The 22,946-nt window shown below is 36.9% G+C and overlaps 1 protein-coding gene across 12 annotated transcripts in view; it reads right to left on the minus strand.

Annotated features, from left to right (window-relative positions):
• Positions 1 to 22,946, minus strand: part of PTPN4 (protein tyrosine phosphatase non-receptor type 4) — a 226,082-nt gene that overhangs the window by 202,628 nt on the left and 508 nt on the right. The gene's annotated exons all lie outside the window — the stretch shown is intronic.

Raw genomic sequence — 22,946 nt, forward strand, 5'->3', positions numbered from 1 at the left:
CCCTGATGGTTGGTGATGTTGAGCATCTTTCCATACACCTGTTGCCCATTTGTATGTCTTCTTTGGAAAAACGTCTATTTTGGTCCTCTGTCCATTTTTAAAATGGATTTTTTTGCTATTAAGTTCCTTATATATTTCGGATATTAACCCCTTTATCTGACAGTTTGGAAATATTTTCTCCCATTCTGTAGGTTAACTCTTCATTCTACTGATTGCTTCTCTTGCTATGCAGAACCTTTTTAGTTTTATGTGGTACTGCTTATTTATGTTTGCTCTTGTTGCTTGCACTTTTGGTGTCAAAACCAAAAACTTGTTGCCAGGACAAACATCAAAGGAGGTTTTCCCCTAGGTTTTCTTCCAGAAGTTATGGCTTCAGTCCTTACAATTAAGTCTGTAATCCATTTATATATATATATATATATATATATCCATATATATATATTTTTTTTTAAACGTTTATTCATTTTGAGAGACAGTAACAGAGCGTGAGTGGGCAAGGGGCAGAGAGAGAGGGAGACACAGAATCTGAAACAGGCTTCATGCTCCAAGCTGTCAGCACAGAGCCCGACACAGGGCTCAAACCCATGGAACATGAGATCATGACATGGGCCGAAGTCAGACGCTTAAATGACTGAGCTACCCAGGCGCCCCACGTCTGTAATCCATTTAAAGTTAATTTTTGTGGGTGGTATAAAACAGGGTTCAGTTCTTTCTTTTGCATGTGAATATCCAGTTTATCAAACAGTATTGAAAAAAATAACAGAAACTATCTTTTCCCCACTGAGTATTCTTGACTCCCCTGTCAAATATTAGTTGACTGTATATGCATGGGCTTATTTCTGGGCTCCCTATTCTATTCCATTGGTCTATGTGTTTGTTTTTATGCCAATATCAGACTGTTTTGATCACTACAGCTTTGCAGTATAGTTTGAAAGCAGGAAATGTAATGTCTCCCACTTAGTTATTCTTTCTCAAGACTGTTTTGCTATTTCGGGTCTTCTGTGATACCAAAAATTTTAAGATTTTTGCTATTTCTGTGAAAAATGACGTTGGAATTTTGATAGGGATTGCACTAAATCTACAGTATGGACATTTTATAACAATATTAATTCCTCTGATCCATGAAAACAAAATATTTTTCCATTTATTTGTGTCCTCTTTGATTTCTTTCATCAATTCTTAAGTTTTCAGTGGATAGATCCTTCACCTCCTTGACTAAATTTATTTTAAGTATTTTATTTATTCCTAAGTTTTTGATGCTACTGTAAACGGGAATGTTTTCCTATTTCTTCTTCAGATATTTCATTGTCAGTATAGAGAAATGCAACTAATTTTTTTATTAATTTGTGTAATGCTTATTTTTGAGAGAGAGACTCAGCACAAGCAGGGGAGGGGCAGAGAGAGAGAGAGAGAGAGAGAGAGAGAGAGAGAGAGAGAGAGAGACAGAATCTGAAGCAAGTTCCAGGCTCTAAGCTGTCAGCACAGAGCCAGACACACAGGGTTGAACTTGTGAACCGCGAGATCATAACCTAAGCCGAAGTTGGATGCTTAAACCGACTGAGCCACCCAGGCACCCCAAGAAATGCAACTAATTTTTGCATGTTGATTTTATATCCTGAATTACAAGTTGACTGAGAATCAACAGCAGAATTTCATTGCTTTATTTTGCTTAATTAGCATAACTTATTCTTTCTAACCTCTCCCAATAGCTTCCCAAGTCAAGTTCATAAATCAATATACAAATGGAACCTTATTGCAAAAAAATGAATGAATAGAAATTAGTGCAAATGAATGGCAAAGCAGCATCTAGCCAATTATTTAGCCAATTTTTTTTGAGAGCACACCCACACGCACTCAAGCAGGGGAAAGGCAGAGAGAGAGAGAAAGAGAATCCCAGGGAGGCTCCACACTGTCAGCACAGAGCCCAACAAGGGGCTCAAACTCACAAACCACAAAATCATGACCTGAGCCAAAATCAAGAGTAGGATACTTAACCAGCTGAGCCATCCACGCACTCTGTATTTAGCCAATTATTAAGCTCTCAAAACACAAAATATTCTGTGTTACTATGCTGCACTCAAATGGAATTTAGCAAGAAAAGCTTTCACAGCCTAAAGCAAAGGTCTCCTTTTCTATCAACAACTGTCGTTACCCTAGTAAACCTGATAAACCACTGTTTCACTGTAAACTTTAACATTCTAATTCTGTTGCTTTCTCGTTCGGATCTACCTTGGAACAGTCACTTCATCTTTCTGAGCTCCAATTTCTTCATCTGTAAAATGGTAAAACCTGTGTGATCTACAATCTGCACTGTCCTATACAGCAACCATGCTACACAGAAGTGAGCGCTTGAAATGTGGTTCATGTGACTAACAATGTTTTTAATTAAATTAAATTTAAATGGCCACAGTTGGCTAGTGGTTAACCTATTGGACAGTGCAGGACTAAATCATCTCTAAGTTCCCTTCTAGTTCTAAAATGCAATCATTGTTAAAAGTTGCCTTTCTCCTTAAAATGGAATAAACAATGAACTGTAAATCAAATAGATAACAGAACCACGAAGTGGGGGGGGGGAGAGGGGTATCCTAATAACATCGGAACACAGTATTCCTGACTAGGATTGACAAAATTTTTCTATAAGAAGCCAAAGAGAAAACATTTTAGGCATTACAGGCCATATAATCTCAGTCACAACTATTGAATTCTGCCTTTGTAGTGTGAAAGAAGCCATAAACAATATGTAAACAAATTGAGTATAGCTGTGTTCCAATAAAACTATGGACACTTCAGTTCAAATTTCATATAATTTTTAAAATTTAATAATGTTATGAAATATTATTCTTTTGATTTTTTTCCCAACCATTTAAAAATGTGAAAATCAGCCTTAGTTCAACAGCCATACAAAAACAGGTGGGAGGTCAGATTTGACCAGGAGACCACAGTCTGCTGACACCTGCTCATGACCGTATACCCATAACATCATATAATCTGAGGACAAATCAAAAGAAATGTAAAAAATAACCTTGAATTTTACTTAGTAAGTTTGTTGTCTATAAGTGGTCTTGTTGTAGCATTCTGAAACTGTTTTGTATGTATTACTGAACAAATGAATAAATACGTTAATGTAACTGGGAACCAGGGGTCCCACTATAGGAGAAAGGAGGTCAGATATGGCATAGAGAGAAGGTTCTAGTGTTAGACTGGAATTAGAAATAATGATATGATTTCATTTTATATATATATATATATATATATATATATATATATATATATATATAAAATGAAATCATATCATTATGATATATTTATCATTATATATATTTATATTTGCAGGGTGCCTGGGTGGCTCAGTTAGACGTCTGACTCTTGATTTCGGCTCAGGTCATGATCTCACAGTGTGTGTGTTCGAGCCCCGTGCTGGGCTCTACATTGACAGTGCAGAGCCTGCTTGGGATTCTCTCTCCCTCTCTCCCTGCCCCTCCCTCCCTCTCTGTCCCTCTCTCTTTCAAAATAAATAAATAAATAATTATATATATATATATGTGTGTGTGTGTGTGTGTGTGTGTGTGTGTATATATATATATATATATATATATATATATATATATATATATGCTATCTCTGTCCACTATTGGAACCTAGAAGCAAAAATACTTCAATTAACACTGAACATATATAATGCCCTATATATTTTTCACACTAAAAGGAAATTTTCAGGATTCCTTGGGAAAAATAGTTGGTTCCAGAGCTGGGACAAGAAAAATACAAGGTCAGGCTAAGCGTCTTGTGTTAGTAAGTGAAGAAATCCTCAAAATCTGATGGAAACAAGTCAAAGAACATAAGAGGCAGTTTAAAGGGGCTCCCACCAGCCAAATGAGACCATTTAAGTTTAAAAACAAATAATAAAACAAGAATCCTCAGATTTAACCTGATACTAATTTTTTAAGTGAAGGAGAGAAATAACTAACTTCTTTATAGAATAATGTCAAATGATAAATGTAGAAGGAATGAGAGAAACAGAAAACTGCCATTTTACAACTACCACAACTGATTCAGGCAAAAGTCATCAATGAATTCTAAAATCAATGGATGAAAGTTTGTTGGGGAACAATGTATACACATAATTTCAAGGTATCATCCCACAGATACTATTCATTATGAAGGGGGAAAGGTATCTCTACGGTGGAGAAATCTGTCAAATCCACCTTAACCAAATGATAATCTTTAACATCACCAAAACTGATGTCATAAGTACCATAATGTTATACACTAAGAACACAACACCTATGTAATATTCCTGCCAAAAATGTTTAATCCGAACCTAATTATGAAAAAAATTATATTAAAACAACCAGACAAATCCAAATTGAGAGACATTCTACAAAACAACTGGCCTGGATTCTCCAAAAGAAAGAAAGGAGGAGGAGGAGGAGATGTAAAAGGCTGGGCAAGTGGTATAGATTAAAAGAGACTTAACCAAATGCAATGTGCAGTCCTTAACCCAATCGTGGATCAGGAGGAAAAAAAGTATAAAGCATTTGTTTGGATAACTGGAGCAATCTAGATATAAACTATATTTCAGATTACAGTACCGTGTCAAAGCTAAATTTCCTGTGTGATCATGTGATTATGTAAGAGAATGTGCCTTTTCCCCTAGAAGATGCATGTCTACATGCTGAATCATTTAGGGTACAGTGTTATGATCGTGATGACTGCAATATTCAAATAGCTTAGAAATTTTAAGTGTCTACAGAGAAATAAACAAAGTAGCAAAACGTTAGCAATTGGTGAATTTATATGAAAGGTACATGGGGATGTTCAATATGCCACTCTTGCTACTTTTCCAAAGGCTTGAAAATTTTTTTTAATAAAAACCTGTTGGGAAAGAATATCTCTTTCAAATGCTGTTTTAAAAGCAAATACAATAAAACCTCTGTTATAAAAAAATCAACCAATTAACTACTCACAAAAAGTTTCCTGGATAAGTGACAATTTTTTACAGTTATTTTAAATGGAATGCTCTAAAATGAACCATCTGCTTAGCTATAATCTTCATTTGTAATACAATGCTTTGAATGTAACTGTAAACTGTAATGCTGGTAGTGTAAAATACTGAATTGAGTAACTTGGCTCGTTGCTATAACACTATATTCAAGGGTCCCTCAACCCTTCAGAACTGAACCAACAATATAAAACTGAATGGGCCAGATTCTCTTAGGACAGAACTATGAAAACTATGAACTATAAAAATGATACGCCATAGAAGGGGAAAATAAAAAAAAAAAACACAAATGTAGCAACAGTTTTGCTCTAAAATTTAGCTCTCTGTATTTAATACACCAAATACTATTCGTACAGTAATTATTATGCAATAATTTACACAAGAATCTTCTTAAGAAATAGTATACAACAACAAAAAAGTATCCCAGATAATCACAAGCAAATCAATCACTTGAGACATGAATGCATAGCACTGGGCCCACACACTGATTCACTGATGTACAGGCAACATTTTCCAAATGTCCTCCATGGACCCACTAAAAATGCTGAATTACAATGCCAATATAAATTTAAAATTCATTCTAAACTATAAATCCTGGAATATAATTTAAACCATTTCTTGTGTCAAATTTATTTACCTGAGGCTTTTCCTTTTTTCACTATTTAATCTTTTATATCTCATTATTTCCTATTTATACGTTACAGCATTTTAAGTGCCATGTGACTGTGTGTGTGTGTGTGTGTGTGTGTGTGAGAGAGAGAGAGAGAGACAGAGACAGAGACAGAGACAGAGAGAGAGCACGCACAAGAGAGAGATACAGACACCTAGCCTCACTAAAGCCCACAGAGAGGTCCCTAATCCTGTACCTTCAATATACCTGTTTATTCATGTAAACATGTCAACAGCTCCTAGTTGCCATACACAGTATTAGATGCTAGAGATATAAATATATATTCATCTAGATCTCCACCCTCAGTGAGCTCACAGTCTAGTTGAAGAAAGAGACTTTAAATAATCCAGTAAAACAATATACTAAAAAAGACATAAACAAACGGTTTTAGGGAGTCAAAAAAACTACTGTTTCTTTCTCTTGACTATAGCTCATTACCTAAGCACTAGAAACAATTTCAGCAGCCACCAGGTCTTCCCCTCTCTCCCATCCTACTCCCTAAATTTCTATTCTTTAGTCATCTCCATATAAGACACCAACAATAAAGTCCATCTTTCATAAGTACCATCAGCCAATGAAAATATTCTTGTTTTTCCTTGTCCAAAAAGGGCCAGCCATTAGTGTATATAGTATCATCATCTTTCAGGGTTTGATGCTCCTTTCTTCTTCAACAAAAATTCTCTTAGGGGCACCTGGGTGGCTTAGTCAGTTGAGCATCAGACTTGATTTCGGCTCGGGTCATTTTCCTAGGGTCATGGGATTGAGCCCTGTGCCAGGCTCCACACTGAGCATGGAGTCTGCTTGGGATGCTCTCTCCCTCTCTCTCTCCCTCTGACACTCTCTAAAATAAAATAAAATAAAATAAATAAACTAAACTAAACTAAAATAAAATAAAATAAAATAAAATAAATAAATATTATTTAACTACATAATATAGTCATATTATATTACATTACATTATTGTTTAGTGTAGAGCATTTTTAGGTGGGGGGAAAAAAAGGAATGCTAGCCTCTAGAATTCTTACCCTTCATTTAGAAAGCAAGTGTTTCATATAAGCAATTTCCTTTGTAACTGAACACAAACAATAGAGTTCACAGTACCTAAATGTTTAATGAAATGTTTCAAACTGTAGGTTGAGATTCACTGGCTATGAAATCGACTTAGTGAGCCAAAACCAGTATTTTTTTCAACAAACAAGAACACAGCTGAGTCTTAACACAGGGTTGAACTGCGTGGGTCTACTCACATGCAGATTTTTTTTGATACAGTACAGTACGATAAATGTATTTTCTCTTCCTTACGATTTTTTAAATAACATCTTCCTTTCTCTAGCTTATTGTAAAAATACAGCATATAATACACAGAACATACAAATTATGTGTTAACTGTTTATCGGTAAGGCTTCTGGTCAACAGCAGACTACTAGCAGTTAATAAGTTTTTGGGGAGACAAAAGTTATACATAAATTTTTGACTGTGTGGGGGTCAGCACTTCCTAACTTCCATGTTGTTCAAGTGTCAACTGTAGAATGAAATAGAAGTTATCATGAGAATGATGTAAAAAGTACCTCTTAATGTGGAGTAAAGTCTAAGTAGTGGGAAAGCCCCTGACTTTGTATGTAATCATAATATCATCTTATTACCTCATATGTTCTCATGAGTCCTTGTCTGTTGAAAATAACTGTCAGTCCTTCACAAATAAAGTTAGATTAAAAGAGAGGGAATTCTGCAAAGGGGCCCGAACTGTAAGAATACAAACTATTAGCATACATGGGAAGTAATACTTCTTAGTAGTTAAGAATGTGGGTTCAGTGAGGCAGCTGGGTGGCTCACTCGGTTGAGCGTACGACTTCGGCTCAGGTCATGATCGCATGGTCCAGGTTCAAGCCCCCTCTCTCTCAACAATAAACATTAAAGAGAAAATTAAAAAAAAAAAATGTGAGCTCAGTAATCAGGCTGTTTTAAGGTTCAAATCCTTACTACCTTTATACCTTGGAATTACTAAACCACTCTGTGCCTCAGTTTCCTCACAAAGGAGCTGCTAAGAGCATTAAATGAGGTGATACATAAGTCCTTAGCATAGTGCCTGACACTTAAAAGTACCTAATAAATGTTGGCCATTATTATTACCATCATCATCACTGGGTACTACCTGTCTTAACACTCAAAACTGACTTGAGGGAAAAATTGGAAATACTTACTACGCTTTTATCAAAATATTGTAGTTACACTAGAATTAAATCAGAGTACTGGTTACTAAAAGCCTCACAAACCAGTAACTATCCAAGAAACACCAGTAATGCAGTTGGATGCAAGACAACTCATCAGGAAAACAAAACCTGGAAAGATGAGCACCTGGGTGGCTCAGGTGGTTAAACGTCCAGCTCTTAATCTCAGCGCGGGTCATGATCTCACATTTCATGAGTTCAAGCCCCGCATCAGTCTCAGTGATGACACTGTGGATTCTGTCTCTCCTTCTTTCTGCCTCTCTCCCCACTTGTGCTCTCTCTGTCAAAAATAAATAAATTTATTTAAACTTAAAAACAAACAAACAAAAAAACCTGGAAAGATACTTGGGCCTGTGCTGCAGATGAGTTTGCACCAATTTGGGCAATAGTGGCATCGTCCAGGGGTCAGCAAACTATGGCCAATGGCCAAATCTGTTTGCTTTTGGGCCATGAATTAAGAATGGTTTTTACAGGGGCACCTGGCTCAGTCAACAGAGCATTCGACTCTTGATCTCAGGGCTGTGAGTTTGAGCCCCACAACGTGTAGAGATTACCCTAATTAAGTGAAATGTTATCCTATAAAAAGGAATTACACTCTTCTCATTACTAAACCAATACAATGAAAAAATTATATTCTACCATTACTATTATATTTTGATTTCATTAAAAATCTGTAAAAAAAATTTTAGAAGCCTCAGTTGTTTATATGTTTGACAATTAGATAAATGTTCCTCCTTATTCTCCTCTAACCCTTTCCTTGTTCAACATTATCTACCAAATGTCTCAAAATGTGCCAGATCAAGAGAAGCAGCACAAATATATCAACAAACTAAACAAGATAGAAGCCCCTGTCCTTATGGAGCTTCCACATTCTAATAAGTAAAAATAAAATTATATAGTATAAGGTAGTAAAGCATGGAATGTGCAAATAGGGATACAATTTTATTTTTTTACTTTTATTTTTTTAAATGTTTTGTTTTATTTTCAGAGAGCGAGGGAGAGAGAACATGAGGGGGTAGGATCAGGGAGAGAGAGTCCCAGGCAAGCTCCGTGCTGTCAGCACAGAGCCCAACGCAGGGCTCAAACCCACAAATCATGAGATCACGACCTGAGCCAAAGTCGGAAGCTCAACCACCTGAGCCAACCATGTGCCCCTTGATGTTTACTTTTAAGAGAGAGGGAAGGGGGAGGAGCAGAGAGAGGAGGGCAGAGGATCCAAAGCGGGCTCTGCACTGACAGCAGAGAGCCCAATGTGGGGCTCGAACCCATGGACCATGAGATTGTGACCTGAGCTGAAGTCAGACGCTTAACCAACTGAGCCACCCAGGTGCCCCCAGGGATACAATTTTAAATAGGATATTCAGGAAAAGTATGACTGAGAAATTCATTTTTAAGCAGACTTGAAGTAAGGGTGAGTCATGTGGATACTCTGCCTGGAACACTTGGGAAAAAAGGTGTTCTAGGCAGAGGGAAGAACAACCAAGAAAGACTCAAGTGTGAGCATGTCTGGCATGTTCCAGGAACAGCAGAGAGGCCAGTGCACCTTGAAAAAAGTGAACAAGAGTGGTCAGAGAGGTCAGACAGAGCAGCACCCACAGATCATGTAAGGGCTTGCAGGCCACAGTAAAAGCTTCTGCTTTCAAAATAAGACCAGATGCCATTAAGGCACTTTGAGCATAGGAGCACAGTCATCTCCCTTATACTATAAGTAGATGAGTGTTCAACTCACAGCATTTCCTATTGATTTGTTAGAGACAAAGAACTTAAAATATGTCACAAGTGGTTCTGTGCTAACAGAAACCCAGTCAGTATCTACAATATTATAAATTGGTAAGAAAAAACATTAAAATCCTAGCAGAAAAATGAACAAAATATTTGAAGAATGCAACAAGAAATGAAATACACATGAATACACATGAAATACACATGAATACACATGAAAAAAAGTTCAACTACATTATCATCAAAAAGAAATTCAAAATAAAACAGAGTACTATTTATCACCCATTGCTAAGGAAACTGGAAGTAGTGAAAATTGGTTCAGATCTAAAATCCTGTATCTGAAACTACTGGTTTCAAAACACTTCTGAATTTCAGAATATTTTGATTATAGAGAGGTGATAATGCATAAATACCTCATATTAAATAACATTCACAGTTGGGTCTAGGGTAATACCCGGTATTAACCATACATTATTTAAAATTTCCTTAGAGTACCGTAGGAATGTTCAATGCAAGTGAAATAAATAAAGTCTCAGTAGCCTTGGGGCACCTGAGTGGCTCAGTCACCAAAGTGGTTAAGCATCCAATTTTGGTTCAGGTCATGATCTCACAGTTCGTGAGTTCAATCCCCACATCAGGCTCTGTGCTGACAGCTCAGAGCCTGGAGCCTGCTTCAGACTCTGTGTCTCCCTCTCTCTCTGCCCCTCCCCTGCTCATGCTCTGTCTTTGTCTCAAAAATGAAAATAAATAAAATAAAAACATTAAAGTCTCAGTAGCCTCACATCAGTTTAGGTGAAGTCTGGCTGTCAAATTAGTTCTAAAAAGTTTTGTTTTTCAGGGCCTTGGTGATCTCAGAATTGCATATAAGGAACTGTTGATCTATACAATTGCTTTGTAAATAATTATGCTAACACAGATCAAAATCTATAAAAATATCTACATGCAAGGTAGGTGATAATATCACAACCACCTAGAATAACTTTTCCAAATCACAAAACCCCTCCCAATGAAGATTCCTCATTTCCCTATGTAGCTTCTGCAGCAAGCACAGTAACTGATCACAGTCTGGACTGGGCTAGAAAGTTGGAAGTGTAAATAAACCAAATATAGAGATTTTTTAAATTCCAATGTAAATAAAACAATTTGGGAATCCTCGGAGTTTGTAAAAATATTTTATCTCCATGCTATAAGAAATACCTAAAAAAGAAAACATGAATTTAAAAATATTCTAAAATATTGCCTAAATAATTTTAATCTCCTTGGAAAATTCATTCATTCTACTCACTTGAAGTGTAGTCCGTATTAATTAGCACGTATTACAGGCAAGGCACTGTGAATACTGGGAATATGGGAGTGAAGCTTGGAGAGGCAGACAAGGGCTGACCATGAGTTTAGCTTGTATCTTACAGGCAGAGAGAGCCAATACAAAATTCTGAGCAGCGTGTAACGTGATAGGATATGCATGTCAGATTACTCGGGCTACAGTGCCGAGGAGGATTAAAAAGGGCAAAACCAATGGCAGAATGCACTTTAAGGAGACTATTTTACAAGTCCAAACAAGACATGATGAGTTTTTAAAATATCATCCACCAAAATTTCAGAAGTTTTGCCCAAGGTTCATATTGCCAAACTGAAGCTCAAATGGTAACGGGGATACAGTAGAAAAAAACTAAAGGAGAAAAGGAAACTCAGGGATAAGGAGAGGCAATCTAGACAGAGAGCTAAAAAACAGTATCCACATCTTATACTAGTGGGCAATAGTCAGCAATTCAGGCAAGCAGGGCCTTAGTGGTAGAGATCAGATAAGCAGGTGCTATCCCAGCCATCAGGAAAAACATAATAGGGAAACATGCCTAATTTTATCGTTCTTGATGAAAGGCTTATGAGATAGCAGAGAGCTCCAGTTATAAGACTAGAATTCAGGAATTCAAAAATAGGAGACAGAAAATAGGACAGCAGCAGAAAAGATACAGATTCTGGACTCAAATTAACCTACTTTCAAAACCTAAATCTGCCATTTTCTAGCTGTGAAAGTCTAAACAAACTCAACTTTTTGACCCTCAACTTTTTCACCTATAAAAAGGGGATAACATTACCTATTCTACAGGGTTGTGTGAGAGAATTAAATGAAATACCATATTTTAAAACACATATTTTATTCACCCCTTTCTCTTTTTCTTTTTCTTCCATTTTTCATCTAAGCTACTACAAAAAGGAAGTCCTTTGCTTGGCCACAAAGTCTAAAATGCTTCTCCAACTAGGCATTCATTAGATGACTTTAAGTGAAGAAAGTAACACAGATCACTGATGTAAAATGCCTCATGGAGGGCACCTGGGTTGGCTCTGTCAGTGAAGCATCCGACTCTTGATCTCAGCTCAGGTCTTGATCACCGGGTCGTGAGTTTGAGCCCCACATTGGGCTCCACGCTGGGTGTGAGGCCTACTTAAAAAAGAAGAAGGAGAAGGAGAAGGAGAAGAAGAAAGAAGAAAGAAGAAAGAAGAAGAAGAAGAAGAAGAAGAAAATAAAATGCCTCATGGGAGCACTAGTTCATACAGAAGAGGTGAAAGTAAATGAGCTGCACAAGTAAAAGGGCCTAAAAAAGTAGAGCAAAGTTCAAATAATTTGAATCAGTTAGCCTAATAGCATATCCAGACAATTGAACATGTCATTATACAAAAAAAAAAAAAAAAAAAGAGAAAAGAAAAAAGGGAAGAGTTCCCTTATACTGAAGTTAAGGGATCTCCAACATATATTTTAAATGAAAAAACTATGATATAAAACATTAATATAATATGTTGTGTTCTACATAGAAAGGTAGGTGGAAACAGTGATTTATATTTATTATTTCTTTTCTATTTGCAAAAATACTGGTAAAATATACAAAAAATCAAAGTGGCTACGTCTAGAGAGCAGGGAAGGGAGAGACAGAACAGTATTAAGACTTCTTGGGGCGCCTGGGTGGCTCAGTCAGTTGAGCTACTGACTTTGGCCCAGGTCATTATCTTGCGGTTCCTGGGTTGGAGCCCCATGTTGGGCTCAGTGCTGACAACTCAGAGCCTGGGGCCTGCTTCAGATTTTCTGTCTCTCTCTCTCTGCCCCTCCCTGGCTCATGCTCTGTCTGACTCTCAAAAATAAATAATGAACATTAAAAAATAAATAAAGACTTCTCAATACATACCTTTTTACATTATTTTAAAATTTGAACCAAACAGACATACTACCAATTAAAAAAGGAAATAAAATTTAAATAAATTTTTAAATATTTGAGAAGTCTGAGTTTGGTAATATATTGTGCTACACTTATTAATTATGACTTATCTGTACATACTTTAGCTATATACTAACATAACTATGATTTATCTGTATATATTTCTAGCACTATAATAAATTTCAAGTTCCTCCAAAGAAAGTATAATCTCCTTGAAAATAAAGATCATGTCTTATTCATTCTGTAACCCCACTGCCAAGCACAGTGGATGAAATAACCACTATAGTTTCTTTCTCTTAATCCCCCAAATGTTAAGCTGTCTGTAACCTTAAAAACAAACAAACAAACAGACAAAAAAACACAACAACAAAAAACCTTTTTCTTGGTTCTGGCCCCTATTCCACCACGAATAGGGGACAAGAGATCTTCCTTCTTCCCTCTATGTGCTCAAATTTCTTGGAGCTATTCAGTCTACATTCATTGTACGTCTAATTTCTCAATTTACTTTTCCATTACACCCCTCTATTTTAACTCTTCTGCTAAGACAATAATACTCAAACTTTAGTGTTTCTCGGAACAATCATAGTAGCATTTAAGCAGATTTCCTACACCAGCACCTCCCCATTCTTCACTTCGCCTTTTAATAATCTATAAAGTCTGAAATGAAACCTGGGGAATTGATGTTTTTAATCAGTATCTCATTTAATTCTTTTTTAAAATTTTTTTAATGTTTATTTATTTTTGAGAGAGAGAGACAGAGCATGAGTGGGGAGGGGCAGAGACAGAGAGGGAGACACAGAATCCAAAACAGGCTCCAGGCTCCAAGCTGTCAGCACAGAGCCTGACACAGGGCTTGAACCCACAAACGGTGAGATCATGACCTGAGCCAAAGTCAGAAGTTTAATCGACTGAGCCAACCGGGCACCCTAGTATCTCATTTAATTCTGTTACAAGTGGCCTGCCTGAACACATTAGAAAAAGAATCAGCTAAAGTCATCAGTAACTTTCCAATAGCCAAATTCAAAGCATTTTGCTGCTCTCTCTCAGCAGTATTTGACACCTCCCTGGAACTCCTTCCTTCATCACACTCTACCATACAACTAGACTCCTCTCTCACCATTTAGTCTTCTTTGCTTCTAAGAGACACACGCTTCGTAAGGAGTCATACCCACTGCTTCAACTACCACCTATACAATCCTAAATCCTGACATTTTGAATTCCAGAGGCTACAAAGCATAGGAGGAAAAAAAATAAAAAAGATGCTTTAGCAACACGCAAATCTGAATTCAAAATATTTGCTCTATTTACGTGGTAACATGCCTAAAGTTACATACTTTTCTGAATTTCTCTTTTGTTCTCCTTTAAAACTGAGAACACCTTTCTAACAAGTTTTTGTTCAGATTAAATGAAAAAAATAGAAAAATTAAATGAGAAGTTTCTTTCACTTCCTAGCATGCCCAGAGGACCCCATGCCATGGGCCTCAGAGGTGTCAGGCAGGAGACAGCTGGCCTGTGGTTAGAAGGCTGGCACATAAGGGGACTGAGAAAATGAGTAAATATACTGAGAATAATGAGAGCCAATTTCATACTTTGGAGAAGGATTTCCAAATACAGAATGGGGGAAGACCAGACAGAACCATGAGGTATTGAATTGGAACTGGATGTAGCAGTGCAAACTTTGTAAATATATATACATCATTAGATATAGAAATAGACTGACATGTGTACATATATACCTATACTTCCTAGCTGTGCCCACTCTAGAAGTGATTATACTCCAGTAGAAATGAGCTTATTAAGCATACAAATCTTGGTTTCTAGACACTACCTCTACTAAAAGAGCTCACAATTCCTTGGGAAAATATATGATTCCAGAGCTGAGACAGAAAAGGTATGAGTCTGGAACATCCTGTGCCAGAAAGTAAGGAAAGACTCAAAGGATGGGGACATATCAAAAAGACTCAGGAGCCATTCTGAAAGGGGGGGGGGGGGGCAGTGCCACTAGCCAAATCTAGGACAATTTCAACAATAACAACAACAACAAAAAATTAAAAATAACAATACAACCCACCGAATAGGAATAGAAATCCTTGAGTACATACTGATATAAATAAATGAATGAATAAATAAATGCATGCGGAAGAAGGGACACATGTGTTTTCAGCAGAACATCAAACAGTAAATGCAGACAGCAACCTTCATAGTAGTAGCTGATTCAGGCAGAATGCAGAAGTCATCAGTGGTCCCATAGACTGATGGATGGAAGTTTGAGGAAGAATCAAATACTTGGAGCCTTGGAGCTCTTCTCACAAAAGACATACCAATTACAAAAGTAAAAATGATGACTTTACAGTATAGAAACTCAGTAAACATGAACATAACAATGTGTTCAGAGTAAACATCACAGTGGTGGGACAACACTGTATGCATCCTAGTGACAGACTAAGAACAGCACATCATTTCTATGGTATTCCTGCCAACAACGCATTTAGTCTACACATGAGCAAACCAACGGATGAACCGAAGTGAAGGGATATCTTTCAGAATAAAAAAGGTCAAGGTCATACAAGACAGAAATATTGAGGAAATGTTTCAAACTGAAGAGACTAAAGAGACATTATAATTAAATGTAATGTAAGATCCTAAGTTGGATCCTAAACCAAAAAGAAAAGAGAAAAACTGCTGGGACAACTGGAAAATTCTGAATGGCATCTGGCAATCTGAAGGCACTGTTATATCAATGTTAACTGTCTGATTTGGTAATTATATAAGAGACTATCCAGGTTTGGGTAAAGACACACTGATTATTTAGGAGTGATGGGCATCATGTGTGCTACTTGCTCTCATATGGTTCAGAAACAGTCCAATGAAATAAAAAATGGTACATTCCTCTGAAATGGCTGGAAGTAGGGATGAAAATGAGAGACCAGAAATGAGACTAACTAGGTAGTCTCACTAAAATTTCAGAATCCACTAAGATATAGCAGAGAGAAAGGGTCAAAGACAAAAGTTCCTTCTTTGGGCATCTGGAAGAAAAGGCCACACTTGGGCCCACTACCGCGAGCCACGCACAAAGATGTTGCATGCTTAACTTGTGTACACACACACACACACACACACAGTATATACACTATATACAGAGTATATACCACATATGGTATATATATGGTATATACTGTATGTGTGTGTAAAATTATTCAAGGAAAATATTTTTAGTAAGAATAATTCAAGGAAAAAATTGGTTGAAGGAGATTCAAGAGCTCTTTGTGCTGTTCTTGCAACTTTTCTATAGGTTTGAAATTATTTCAAAATAAATTAATTTTTAAAATTCAGTAAGAATTCATGACAACCTTGTGCCTAGCAAAATGCATGGCTCACTGTACGTACTCAATAAAAATTATTTGGCCTTAGAGCTGCCCAAAGCAGAAATCTTGGTATCATCATCAACTCTTTTCCTCTTACCCTTATATCCAAATGGACACTCAGTTCTAGTGAAACTACCCAATCAGTTTTTGGTTCTAGTCCCACATCCTCATTTTCATCTCCCCGTTTCCAGCTATAATCTCTCACCTGGACCACTGCAAGAGCATCCTAACTGGTCTCTCTAGCCTCATGTTTGCACCATCCTTACATCCTTGCATCATTATCTACAAGTCAGGAGTTACCTTTCAAAACCCACATCTAATCTTATTCCATTATTTAAATATGGATAATTGCTCCCTAATGCAAATTCTGATTTCCTAAGAGGCAGACTAAACATTTGTGTAGGGCACTAGCAAAAAGTACACCTAAAAGGAGTACCAAGAAGATATTTCACACACACACACAAAACAATGAAGTAGTAATTACGGGGGGGGGAGGGAGGGAGGAGGGGAGAGAAGAAGGGCAGGTTAAAAAGGGGACTTTGATTTGATCTCCTTTGTGTTTATTTTAGCATTTGATATTGGTTATACTTTTTATTACATGTGGGAATGCCAGGGGTGAGTGGGTACCATAAACTTGCCAATACTTAGAGCCTCTAGAACACAGTACCTTTCCCAATCTTTTCCCAACTTGGCACCAAAGAAAATAATTTTTAGCACACTGGAATAAGCCAACACTATAGGAGGTCAAAAGAAGCCATCTAGGGGTTCCAATATGCCCAGGACCGATAGCCTGATGGGTACCTTGCTCTCTGGCACACATGTGAACCATTCATGGCACACCAGTTGGGAAGTTCTAAAGTTCTTACTATAATTCCACTCAAAGCCCAAATAAGGACCCTCAGAAGGTTTCATCCACATAGTCGACACACACATACAGGAACACAGATTCCACACAAAATCAGACACCAAGAGCCAGCCCACAAAGAGACACATATACAAGACAACCTGTATTTTTCCAAATACACTATGCACCCTTTCATAGTTCTGACATTTTGTACATGCTGTTCTCTCTACCCAGATCACTTCCAACCCGTCCTCCAAGACACTGCTCAAATGCCACATCTCATTTCCCCCAGATCTTATTACACTTGTCACTATGAATTGTAATTGTTTGTTGACATGTGTTACCATCCTAGAATTAGAGCTCAAGGACAACAATCATGTCCTATTTACCTGTATACCACTGATCCCTATAACAGACATTCAAATATTTGTTTAATTCACATATAAATGAGTGTTTACTATGTCATTCCCCCAATAAGCCAAAATTTCCAAAATACATTAATTAAAACCATAAGGTAAAATTTTACAATCAAATTAGCATTTTTTTTTCCAAAACAAGATTGCCCATTTCTCTGAGAGAAACCTGGCATAGAAAAATTCATACCACTGGACCATTATCCTAGTTTTAAACTGAGGAAATAAACAAGCTATGAGCACAGAGATACTCACTGTAGATTACAGGAGTAGAAATTTCAGAAACAGCAAAATGTTTAACAAAACGTAAATGACTAAATCAATCACCTGATTGATAAATCATCTGAACTGCTAAGCAACTGTTTAAGTTATACTCATGATGGGAATGGGAAAATGAGAAAAATATGATCACCTACCATTTACTGACCATCTTTTCTATTTAAAGAGTACTACATGCTTTATACATATTATCCTAATCATTACAACAATTCAAGGACAAGTATTCTTATCCTAATTTCACAGACAAGGAAGTAGGCTTGAAGGTTATATAATTTGTCCAAAGTTTTTGAGATCAGATTCCAACCTACATCGATGTGACTTCAAAGTCTATCATCTTTTTCCTACATTGCAATGCTTCTACTATATGTTTCAAATATATTAAACTCAAAACTGTATCTCTACCATACAACTTAATTTTAAAAGTATGGACAATTGCCTGGAAAAAAAACAAAAATATCTATTAAATGGTAATTAAGGGTGAATGTTGTGACAGTATCATTTTTTTATATTAGCGACTCTTTGAAGCCGAATTGCTAGGCAATGAACTGAACTCCTGAGGCAGTTAAAAAGAACTCCCATTTTAATTTTTTTTTATATTTTTATTAAGGACACAGAACAGGTAATGTTGTAAAAACTTAAGAAGGATGTACGCAACTAACTATATTTAAAAATCATATATTAAGCTCAGGGTGCTTATTACTAGGATTGAAAACCTGTCGATCATGACTGGATTAAGCAGCATTCTTCCAGGGAAAAAAGACTGAATTTTGAGGAAGACTTAAAGAGGAGGCACATGAATTGGAGACAGGAATGTTTCAACTGAGGAAACAAGGGCAGTGGAAAACACAAGAGTATTTTCTTTTTAAGCAAGAATGAGAAACAAAGTTGGTGAGATGAAGTGGGTAGAAAGCCTTCAAGGCCAAGTTGATATGTTTGGAATTAATTTGATAAGTAACAGGGAACTGTAACAGACACGTTCTTAAATGGGAAGGTGGCATGCTAAATAAAAATTTAAAAATTCAAAAAAAATATTTAAAAATTCAAACTTCAGGGGTGCCTGCATGGCTCAGTTGGTGGGGCATCTGACTTCAGCTCAGGTCATGATCTCATGGTTCATGGATTCAAGCCCCGTGTCAGGCTCTGTGCTAACAACTCAGAGCCTGGAGCCTGCTTTGGATTCTCTGTCTCCCTCTCTCTCTGTCTCTCTCTCTGACCTTCTCCCACTCACGCTGTCTCTCTCTCTCTCTCTCTCTCTCTCTCTCTCTCTCAAAAATAAACATTAAAAAAAAAAAAATTCAAACTTTGTTCCAAGGAAAGCACTGCCTTGAATTTAAACAATACTTAATAACTGGAAGGGAGGGGGGAGGCAGGAGGGGGGAATCCATTATCCATTATGTGTGCTTTATACATATTACCCTTCTGAAAAAGAAAAACTAAAGAAAAAAGTTTAAATAATGGGTAAATATATTGGTAAGAGGAATCCTTTCAGATACAATGCTTTCAAACATTAAGTGCCACTATATATTTTAGTAAGAATCACAGAACTCTAGAGCAAGAAGGGGCGCTGGAGATAATCTTTTCAGTGACAACCTCTTCATTTTCCCAATGGATTAAATTGAGGCTCAAAATCAAATAATTTGCTTAATGTCATATATAAACTAGTGGAAAATTCAATACTAAAACTCAGATTTTCTAGGCAGCGAGATCTAAAGCTGTGCTATCCAATATTATAGCCACTAGCAACATCTGGTTATTTAAATTTAAACTGGTTAAAATTAAATACAATTTTAAATTCAGTTCCTCAGGCAGGACAGTCACATTCAAGGGCTCCATGCCACATATGATTAACGGCTACCATACCCGACAGTGCAGAAAAAGAGTATTTCCATCACTGTAGAAAGTTTAATTGGACAGCTTATTCTTCAGAATAAGCTTCAGAGTCAGACAGACCTAGTTTCAATTCTACTTATTGCAGTGTGGTCCTAGTTATTTAATTGCTCTTTGACCCCATTTGGGGGAGGGAGGAAGCAGGGAATTCATAATACCTACCTCACAAAGTGTACTTGATGACTACGTAAGACAACACAAAGTGCTCCTTTACATTATCTGGCGCGTAACGGACATTAAACATTTCCCTTGTGTATCCTTTTATCTTTCTACTCCTCTATATAACTTCTTGGTTAAAAGATACAAACACAAGAATGCCCAAATTAGTATCTTCCCCTCAAGATAATCCACAGCACCTACTTTTCCATCTGTTCCTACCAATTTTTTCAAATACTTACACCTTTCTTCTAGAGTTGCTACTTAGGAGTAACAAAATGAAGAATGAAGGTGGGGGAGGGAGATGCCTCTAACGAAGTTTAGAGAATGTAATAAATATCCCCTCTTATTTCCCACCCTGTTGTATATAGGACTATACTGACTGACCATGCAAAGGAAAAGAAATATACTACACTGTTCCTAGATCCTGAACTTCCACACCAATAAAGACGATTCTACAGTACTTCTACATTATATTCCTTATCACCATCTGTACGACTAGTTGAATATTAAATGAAGAAATAACACCTTCATCTTACAATACTTTCCAGGTAAACAGGAATAAAAAAGGATTTCCGGCGTGTTAAACTAACCTTCAAGGCTTCACAGCTTCATCTACTAAACTGACAAATTTAACAAATCTAGACTACAGCATATAAAAAATTTTACATCATGCATGCGTTTACCCAGAAAAACAACAAAATTCAACTCAGTTTGTAGCCAGTGAATTTCCACCAATACTAAATTTCACGTAGGGACAACAATTCATATTTAGCCACATAGTTAAACAGACTTGCCATTTCGCATGAGGTCACCAATTTTACACTCCTAAAAACTAACACAAAAAAATCAAAGAACTTTTAAACAGTCATGTTTAAACATCCACAAAACAAGATTTCTACGTATTTTTTAAAGCTTTCTTATTGCTTAAAACGGACCATATCAACTCACAAAAGGGGGGGCAGGGGAGTGTCCTCCCAGTGTCTCCTTGAAATTTATCTGGCATTCTCTTACCTCAGTCCTTAAAGATAATTTACTCAAAAACATGACCAATGCTCCCCCATAAAGGGTTCAGAATAAGTCAAATAAATGCCAAAGAGATAACACTGCACCTTGTACTGTCACTTTACAACTCAAATAATTTTTTTAGACAAAACTAAAATATTTTGAATATACAAATCATAAAGACTAACAATATTCAATGGGGGGGGAGTCACATAAAAATTTTTTTGATGAAAAAAGTCTTTATTACTATCCTACATAAAGTACTTTATACATTGAAAACAGTTAGGCTTCTATGCCTGGACCGATGAAACCTAATTTGTGACAGTCTGTAATTTTTTAAAGTCCTTCAATAATAATGAAGTGTACGTTGGTCACATTAGAATAGGTCAAACGAATTTTCCTGAGGCTGCATTCTAAGTACATCTGACCCAGAAAGTATTTTTAGCAAGTGTGTTCAATCAATGCTGGTTTTATGCCTAGCCTAAATTAGAAATTGGGTGTCACAAATTTGAAGTAACAAAGTTAGTAGGGACATTTTAAAAGATACTCAGTTAGAACATAAAAAACCAAGTATGAAACAACTCTATACCCACAGCCCAGAAGCTAAGCAGGTTAGAAAGCAGGCAATAAGAAAGTTACATCCTCTCCATTACTACTTTTGAAGAACGTGTGATTTTCCGACTTAATAAACTGTAGCTTACTCAACATTAATAAATACGACAAAATAGTCATGGCTCCTTGTGTTTAGCTCCTGGCCAAATGTTTAAAACAGATTAGCTAAATCATAAATATCTCCATGTACTAAGAGACTATGATTTTCTTCTTACAAACCAAACCACTCAAGAACATGAGAATATGGGACCACACACGTTTCAGTGAAAAACGGTAACAAAGATATGTGTGTCATTAAAAACAAACAAACAAACAAACAAAACAGAGACATAAAAACAGCTTTGTGGTAACTGGAGCATAAATTTATTCTGACAAAAAAATGGTGGGATCGACGAAAGACCGCACTCTTTTATTATGAGTCAGTAAAGAAGTTCTTTCTATACAATACACAAACTTCTGCTTATGAAAAATCTTTTTTGAAAAAAATCTATAGGTTGAATTTATATTCATCAAATTCAAGATCTAACTGATACATCTAGCTCTACTCCAGTAAGCAAGCACACCTTGGACTGAGCAATCATTTATTTTAAGGTCAGTTCCTCCTCCCTTAAAAAAAATGAAAAATAATTTTTTTTTCTTTGACACGTTAAGGTTCAAAAATTAGGGTAAAAAATCTGGGCTTTAACTGTTCCATGATCTTTTCCCTTAAATCATCTTTTATAAGTCGGATATGTTGGCTTTTGGGTTAGGTTCCCCCTCCCCCCCGCCCCCATAAACACGTTTTAAGCTGTACTGTTTCAGCTAGACCCACGATCTGGTCACATAAACCTAATATTACTCCAACTCTGATTTAAAAGCAGTTAGTACACTGCAGATATACAGGTTCCCCCGAACAAGCGCTTGAAAAGCCTACAATTCGTTGTCTGTACTGGTGTCACAATATAAGGTAACCCTACACATAAAAGCCTCCCATTTCAAATTTCGCAGAAACACCGATACATGTATCTTTGCAACCGTACACTGTTCCATCCTAAGGAAACCTTGGGAAATGCATCGGTATCGTCTACTTAGCTACATCTCAACTTTTTTTTTTTTGGCCCAACTACAGATTCCTAAACACAAGTATATACCGGTAGAATCACAAGAAGCTTAAAACTTCAACGGTAGAGACAGTTTGCCCATGCAGCAGAAGCAAGAAGCACTCACATGAGCCCATTAAAAAACAGAAACAAAACCAAAAAGGAAGCCTACCAACGATGGAAAACTCAGAAGATTCCAAAACCTTACCTAGAGTTTAGGTACTGTGGAACATTCCATCTCCGCACCGATTCCATCCCCTTCTCCCTTCTCCCTTCGCTCACCCGTAACAGATTCCAACACTAACCCCAGGAGCTGCGGGAGCAGAGGTCCCGAGAAGAAAGGGGGGCGGGGGTACAAGCATCATTTTTCCCCTTCTCTGAAATCAACCTAGTGCCTCCGGCTTGCCCTACCTGGCTCGCCTCCCACACCCAGGTAACAGCCTCGCGCGCCTCGCAGGGCCGAGACGCCGGCCGG

Source organism: Felis catus, chromosome C1, assembly GCF_018350175.1.
Source record: "Felis catus isolate Fca126 chromosome C1, F.catus_Fca126_mat1.0, whole genome shotgun sequence".
Taxonomy (NCBI): domain Eukaryota; kingdom Metazoa; phylum Chordata; class Mammalia; order Carnivora; family Felidae; genus Felis; species Felis catus.